This window comes from Microtus ochrogaster, unplaced genomic scaffold (assembly GCF_000317375.1).
Source record: "Microtus ochrogaster isolate Prairie Vole_2 unplaced genomic scaffold, MicOch1.0 UNK61, whole genome shotgun sequence".
In the NCBI taxonomy this organism is placed as follows: domain Eukaryota; kingdom Metazoa; phylum Chordata; class Mammalia; order Rodentia; family Cricetidae; genus Microtus; species Microtus ochrogaster.
In genome coordinates this window covers 906,067-914,383 of record NW_004949159.1, presented here as the reverse complement: position 1 = coordinate 914,383, position 8,317 = coordinate 906,067, and the positions used below count along the sequence as shown (strand labels likewise).

General features: G+C 43.9%; 1 pseudogene; it reads left to right on the top strand.

The window, feature by feature from the left end:
- Positions 1-3,259: 3,259 nt before the first annotated feature.
- LOC101993977 overlaps positions 3,260-8,317 on the top strand; it is a 20,930-nt pseudogene continuing 15,872 nt past the window's right edge.

Sequence of the window (8,317 nt, the reverse complement as noted above, 5' to 3'; positions counted from 1 at the left end):
ACTAAGTTGTTCAGCTGTCTTCTGAAAAGGATTATATCATCAAGTCACTAAGCACTCTAAGGGACAGTCTCTTCCCTAAAAGCGACCCAACTAATAAACGGTGGTGGGGGGGGTAGAACTGGCTTAGAGTGCAGGCTCCTCCTGGGACAGATGAGACCAACCTGGGAAGCAGTTGCTTGGCAAACCAAGCATAGATGAAAGCAAACTTTCTCTGCCCATTTCTCAAACATTCTGTCAGAATCTGTACCCTGGATAAGGAAGTGGCCTTTGAGCTCAGTTCTTCATGCTGTACCAGTTACAAAGGAGTACTTTGCTTCTATATACATGTTGCCTGGTTTCTATGTACTTCTTTTCAATTTTATTACTATTATTTATGAGGTATTGTTTCTTGCAAGGAGAGGCAAGAGTTTCTCATGATCATGTACGTGAGTAAAGAGGGTTTCAGAGTTGAGGTAATGCTTTTTTGTCTGTATAAAATACCATACAAAATAAAACTTATTATGCAGTTGTTCACACTCTGCATCCACTGTGTCCTGATTTGCGCGAGACCCTTACCCAGGAACCCCAATGCACTAGACATTGAAGGGGACCAGAGGGGGGGATCAGTAGTGTGCCACCATTTTACAACTCCCAGAGCAGGAACAGATCCTGATAACAGTAGAACACATATAGAGGCCGATGTCTGCACCCAGAAAAATGTGAGTAACCGATCCACCCTTTCTCCCCCAGATGGCCAACCCAGAATTGATCAGAACTCTAGCCATAATGACTAATTTACAGGTCATGAAGAGAACAGAGATATATTAATGACACAACAAGAATTGGGAGGTGTCTACAGGACACTACACATGTAACTCTGGTCCTATAAATTATAGTGGGAGAGAAGAAATTCAAAAGGCATATCATCTAAACTCAGCATTGTCACGATTATATCTGTATTATGCTTGGAGAAATTTTTAATAAAATAATAAGAGGAAGAAAGTGGGGGAGAATGAGGCAAAGAGAGAAAGGGAGGGGAGGGGAAGAGATGCAGAAAAGTAAAGGAAATCATGAGTTTTGGAACAGAATGTTGGGGCTGCTGACAGAAAAGGCTTGGAAAGCCAGGTGATGGTGATGCAGGCCTTTTAATCCCAGTCCTCAGCCTCAGGAGGAAGAGGCAAAAGAATCTCTGTGAGTTCAATGCTCTCCTGCTCTACAGAAGAAGTTCCAGAGTAGGCTCCAAACCTACAAAGAGAAACTGTGTCTCAAAACACCCAAAAAGCAAACAAACAAACAAAAAACAACAGCAGCAGCAGCAACAACAAAAACTTGCCTGGAGAAGAGGTGATTCACCCCCAGTGGGTCAGATTTTAAGATGTCACCAAGCCTCTGCCGCTTTGCTTCACTGCCTTGCAGAACTTCTTCCTTCCTTCCTTTAACCACTCTTCTTCTTGTTGTTGTTGTTGTTTGTTTGTTTGTTTGTTTTTGTTTGGTTGGTTTTGGCTTTTTGAGAAAGGTTTCTCTGTACCTGGATCCACCTCTTGTAGACCAGGCTGGTCTCAACCTCACAGAGATCCCCCTGGCTCTATGTTGCAAGTGCTGGGATTAAAGGTGTGCATCAGCACCGCCCAGCCCCCACCTCCTCCCAGCCAGTACCACCCTTCTTTTTTTTTTTTTTATTGAGAAAAGGAAAAAAAAAGTTTCCAGCCTCCCATAGACTCCCATTTCCCTCCCCCGCCTCCCACCCTTCTCCCCCTCCCCCCACTCCTCTCCCCCTCCCTCTCCAGTCCAAAGAGCAGTCAGGGTTCCCTGCCCTGTGGAAAGTCCAAGGTCCTCCCCACTCCGTCCATATCTAAGAAGGTGGACATCCAAACTGGCTAGGCTCCCACAAAGCCAGAACATTAAGTAGGATCAAAACCCAGTGCCATTGTCCTTGGCTTCTCATCAGCCCTCATTGTTCGCCATGTTCAGAGAGTCTGGTTTTATCCCATGCTTTTTCAGTCACAGTCCAACTGGCCTTGGTAAGAAGGTGAACCCAAGGAAAAACATATAGTTATCCTCTTGCCTATGGAAAGTAGACAAAATTGCCGGGGAGAAAATTGGGATCTTGGGGGTGGGGTGAGATGGGGGTAAGGGGAGATGGGGAGAGAAAAGGGAGAAGAGGAGGATGGGGGAAACTTGGGGAAAAAGGATGATTGGGATAAAGGAAGGTTGGATAAGAGAACACGGAAGCACAATTCTTAGTTAAGGGAGCCACCTTAGGGTTGGCAAGAGACTTGAACCTAGAGTGGCTCCCAGGAGCCCAAGGCGATGTCCCCAGTTAGTTCCTTGGGCAGATGAGGATAGGGAACCTGAAACGACCCTATCCTATATCAATACTGACGAATATCTTGCATATCACCATAGAACCTTCATCTGGTGATGGATGGAGATAGAGACAGAGACCCACACTGGAGCACTGAACTGAGCTCCCAAGGTCCCAATGAGGAGTGGAAGGAGGGAGAACATGAGCAAGGAAGTCAGGACCACGAGGGGTGCACCCACTGAGACAGTGGGGCTGATCTATTGGGAGCGGTACCACCCTTCTTAACAGGACAGTCTCTCTAGAGACTAGGCTACAGATAGCACAGAAAGTCCCTATATGCTTGTGAGGAGCGATAATGGAGTTTTAGATGCTGAACCACCGACTGGCATTCAACAACTTGCAAGAAAACGGGGAACTCCACTCCTCTTACTGACTTCAAGCAGCCAGAATGAGCGCCCAGGGTCTGGCAGAATTGCCAGCCCTGGCAGAGACCTTCAGTTCAGGCGGAAGCAAAACCAGGTTGTGCAAAAGCCTGCCCAGGGTCGGTAAAATAATACATTCGTTTTGTTTAAAGCCATCGAGAGTGTGCTAGTTAGTTATGCGGAAACAGAAAACTGATACCTGTTCCTTGCACATGAGCACGTTAAATCTTAGGTGAATAGAACAGGGAGACTGAGGCAGGAGGGCTGGACTCCTAAGTGCCAGGCTGCACAGGAAGATAGCCTTTAAAAAGGAAGCATGCTAGAGGATGGGAGATTATTGCAATAAAGCATAAATTGTTTTAGCCACTGAAATTAAGAGTGCCTAGAAATCATCTGGGTTCTTGTTCACATTCAGCTTCCAGCTCGACAAGTCTGGAGTAGGGCTCCCGATTCCGCACCCAGGAGAAAGACCGCTGATGACAGTGCCCGACTTCTATTGACTGTGCACCCATCAGATGTTCCTACTTATTGATTCCTCCCCGAGATGCCCATTATGACGACGAGAGTTCAAGACTCTGAACCCCATGTCTTCTTTCCCCCTCCTCCCTCATCCCTCATCATGGACATCCCTTCCTTGGCTGGCCACTGGGCTCTGGCTTCTGGGGTAGGAGGGTCCTAGTCCTGTCCCCCTCCGCCTCACAGCATGAAGCCCCTCCTTCTAGACACTTCTGACCTTGGCCAGGGCTGCCAGCCCCTGGCGCGCCCAGAAGCATCCCCCACCCCCGCCGCTCTACTCCCTCCCCAAACCCAGACCCCCCAACCCAGAACAAGGACCTGCTGCCTGCTGAGAGCGGCAGGACTGCTCTGCAGGAACTCAGAGCCGGGAATCCAGAGACCGAAGCTCCCGGAAGCTTCTGAGCCACCCAGGCTGCCTGAAGAATAGTTTCAGTTTCCATTCTGTGCCGAGAAGCCTTAAGTTTCGATTTCCACTCATCACCAATCCAATTGGAGAAGAGGACTTGGGAAATGTAGCATTTAGCATCCTTCTATAAAGTCAGAACTGTCAGAGAGGGAAAACTGAGGCTTTGGGGTTCTTGAGGTAACTGTGGAGGGAACCCTGACAGAAATATGAGGATATCTAGGCAACAGTGGAGAGTGTTCTGCTTTCCTCTGCTCCCACAGGTATGCTAAAGACGTTAAAGTGGGGGCAGCAAGAAACTTGAGAACACTTGAGTTTCTTACTGAAGTCTGTGATTAATCTATGTGGGATCTTCTTTGACCAATAAACATCACTAAACAAACTGAAATTGGAATTACTTGCTTTTATTTCTACCTTTATTTCTTTTCTTCCCTCCTGTCCCTCAGTTCTTTTCTCCTTCCCTCCCTCTCTCCTTCCCTCCCTCCCCCTTCCTCTGTTGCGGGCTCTCTCTCTCTCTCTCTCTCTCTCTCTCTCTCTCTCTCTCTCTCTCTCTCTCTCTCTCCCTGTAGATTCCTGCATTTGCGTTGGCTACCTCTCTAGCTTAGTATCCCCAGTAACTTTAGAAAGGCCTAAATAAGCAAATTCTCTAGAAAGTGGGGAAGCCTTGTATTTGGGTGCTCTTGATCTGGGACCGGAAGCTATACTCATTACCCAGTAAGGGAGTGGCAGAAATCTTCCCATGGGGAAAGAGCAACAAGTTACAGTAAACAATAAATTTCACAGTCATAAATATGCTCGGTAACAATAAACATTCACCACTTTGAAGGCTATTAAACATGGGCCCCTCCCTCATGGTCAGCTTTCCACTTACCTCCTGTTTCCTTGGTAATAGCAGAAAGGGAAGCATCAGCTCTGGTCCTCCTTTGCATTAAATAAAAAATAAAAAACCACATGAAAAGGCAGGGTATTGCGCCAATTCACAGAAGGATAGGAGCTGTTTGAGAAAATGTGATCTGAGTTCTACTTCTGACCCTGGGTGGAGACATGAGGTTTTGATATGCCCTCAAAGTTGGAAAATTACGTATTATTATCTCCTTCTCAAGAGTTAATACAAGTGCATATGTCTCCCACCTGCCTAGAAGACCACCTCTCAATAAAACTGCCTCACCTAAGGCCATTCTAGGGAGGTGGGAGGGATAATCCCCTCCTCCATTAGATACTGTACAGCAAATCCACCCCATGTACTTCCAGCTCTTCACAGACCTTTGCTTCTAAGAATCTGCTTTTCTGAGTTCTAATTCAAGGGATATTGGCTTTTTCTTTTGGCCTTCCTATCTACTTGGATATTAAGCATTCTGGCTTTCGAACTCCGGGCTTTCTTACAGATTCTCTGAAGAGCTCCTTACCCAAGCAGCTGCTGAAGACTTGGAAGCTGACTTAGAAGAGTGACATGTCTTTCCTTTGTCATCTCTCTTCCAGCAGGGGCTAGTATGTACAGCTCACATATCTTGTCGTTTCTCTCTCAAATTCAGATAAAATGTTCCGGAGCTTCCTTCTCAGTGTATTTTTAAGATTCCTTTAATTAATAAGACTAAAACCCCACAGAAGGGAATCCTGGAAGAAAACCCTGGTTTCCCAGCAAATGATAAAAGTTAACCTTTTTAATAAAAAGGCAGGAATGGTAAAGACAGGAACATTTCTTAGGTCCATTGAGCATTTTTGTGCTTATGTTATTTGTTTGTTTGGAAATTATGGAAGGTCATTCATGGTAATACTGAGAAAATAAAAACAGTGGACTTGGAATTAATATCTGACCTTTCCCAAGTGATCCTAGATTCTTACTCAGTCTTCAATAATATTGACAAGTTGAATACTGCCCTTTCCTGCTTCCTCCAGGAGAGGCCAGTGTCCTAATTCCCTGGGATTGTGGTAACTGTGGTAACAGAGGCTACAGACTAGGTTAAACTAAGTAAAGATCGTGAGAAAAGGGGATTATTCCAGGTGGGCCAAAGAAATCATAACAGAGTATTGCCATGATGGAGGCAATAATTCAGGCTGGTAATTTGATTACAAATGGAGTCATTCAGCAACAGTCTGTGGAGATGACATATCAATCACAAGCCAAAGAATCAAATTGAAGTAATCCACTAGAGAAGGTGGCAAATCACCGTGCTTAATGAACATTGCCAGCTGACCAAGAGTGAGCTAGCACCTCAGAAAAGCTCTTGGTAGAGAAAAACAAGCCAGTCCAAAGGCTGCAATCACATCCCACAGGGAACAGGCTGGGGATATTTCACAATGCACCCTCCCACAGCAGAAAAGGAGGGATCCCTCTATCTGCAAAATGTCATTCAAGGAGTAGCCTTTTACATATGTCCAAATCTCTCAGCAGTGGAAGAGGAATCTCTTTGTTTAGAAGATAGGAGATACCTTTTGTTTACAAGATAGATGATGAATTGTGACTATTGAAACAAGAAATGTCAAGAAATTAGAATTGCCCCTGAGATTTCCAAAGGTTTGTAAACTATAAGACCTTGCAGAAGAGGTAGCTTCCAGGAGAAAGGTGAGAAGGGCCAGAGGCTCGTACCAGGGCTGAATTGATTGGTTAAGTATTTTCTCTGGCCTTCTATTTAAACCTTATCATTGCATCAAGACTCAAAGGTAGATTGGACACTCACTGTCAATCACATCAGGACCCTGAAGATGGATTTAGACCCTCACTGGATCTGTTTACCAACCATCTTTCCATTGTGGCCATATTGGATAGATCTGATATTTCTGTTTTGCATTGTTATTATTTGTCTCTTTTAATTGAGTTTATGGAAGACAAAATCATTTTGTTCAGAACAGAGAAGATACACACCTGAGTTGCTGGGACAACCAGAGTCAATTCTTTCCTTTTTACTATTATTGATTTTTAATTTAATATTTCATAAATTCATTAAATATATATGTAACTTAGTTTGATCATATTATCCTCTTAATTCCTTTTTCTCAAACTAAACCCCTTCAGAAGTTCACGTCCTGTTTTCACGTCTTTTTGTTGTTATTGTCCCTGACCCATGGCATTTAATTAGGATGGTTGGCATAAGCATGGTTATTTACTGGAGCAAGGGCAAATTCTCTGTGGCTACCACTGAGGAACATGACGCCCCCAGCAAACATTGACTTCTTGCTGGTCCTCAGGGAGAGGGGAGACCTCATGAGCCTCTCTCTCGCCCATGATGGGACATTGACGGGCCTCCCTTGTGTAGTAGTCACTGATACTCTGACTTCACAGGCATAACGGCCATGTAATAAACAGAATAAGTTGTGTCACGCTTTTTGTATTTGTACTCCTAAATTCTTTCCATACCTTCTTCCATAATATACCTAGATCCTTGGAGGCAAAGACACAGATGTCTCATTTCAGCTGTCACTGACTCACTAGTTAGCTTCTGCATTAACCATCACCCATCGCAAACAAAAGCTTCTCTGACCAAAGCGGGGAGCAGCACAAATCTATGAATATACATACACATACTTAGAAGGAAATTTGACATCATATCCATATAACAAAACAACAATAGTAAATCCGCTTTTAGAGCCTGCAGCTTCCCCGTTCATGGGTTTTAGACTAAGTTTACATTGCCAGGCATGGATTCTTCCTTTAGAATAGACCTAAATTCCTAAAATCAGAAAGTGGTTGTTGGTCATGTCCAAAACAGTCCATCACTATTGTACCAGTGGGCAATCTTATCTGAAAGGATATTATAAAAAAAAAAAAAATCATGGCCTTTCTAGATCTTCTAGAAACAACTCCTGATGGCACCTTGATTTAAGTCCTGTGAAACTGACATTGAGAACTGTCTCATTTGCAAAGCCTATACTTCATCACTGTTTGTTTGTTGAATAAATCCTGTTTTACAATCCAGATACAACTATGTCTGCACCATTGCATAAATACTGTTAAACTCCATCACTGCCTCCTCTGACAAAACATGGATACTTCTATGATGATGTAAAATATCTCATAGAGATATAAAAAGCAAAAATTATTTCAACATTTGTCACAAAGTTCCTCTGTTATAAAGAAAAGCAAAAAAAAAAAAAAAACAAATCCTTACAAAAGTACACACCAATTCCTCATGTGTTGAAGTATCCAAATCAATAACAGAGGTCTGCAAAGGAGTCACCATTGTTTGCAGGTTCTGGGATTTTTACCCCAAAATCCTATATTGTTGTCTGACATTTTGATTACATTCTGGTGCTCTGAAGACTGACAATAAAGTTTTTTTGTTTAAGATGGCGGAGCTAGCTGTCCAAAATTGATGATGGAGGTTTCAGAAGACTGAGGAGAGATAGAAAAACAGGAAGTATTTGGGTGGGGCTTAGAGAGGGCCTTGGACCTTTTAGATTGAAGAGCTGAAGAAATAGTAGGTCCCTGGTGATTTCTCTCCCACTTCTCTTATCATTCAGCTTCTTACCACAAATCTGACTCCCAATTTTTTTTGTTTTTTTGTTTGTTTTTGTTTTTTTATTTATTTATTTTATTGAGAAAAAAAGATTTCCGTCTCCTCCCAGCCTCCCACCCCTACCGCCCTCCCTCCACTCCTCTCCCCCTCCCTCTCAAGTCTGAGGAGCAGTCAGGGTTCCCTGCCCTGTGGAAAGTCCAAAGTCCTCCCCCCTCCATCCTGGTCTAGGAAGGTGAAC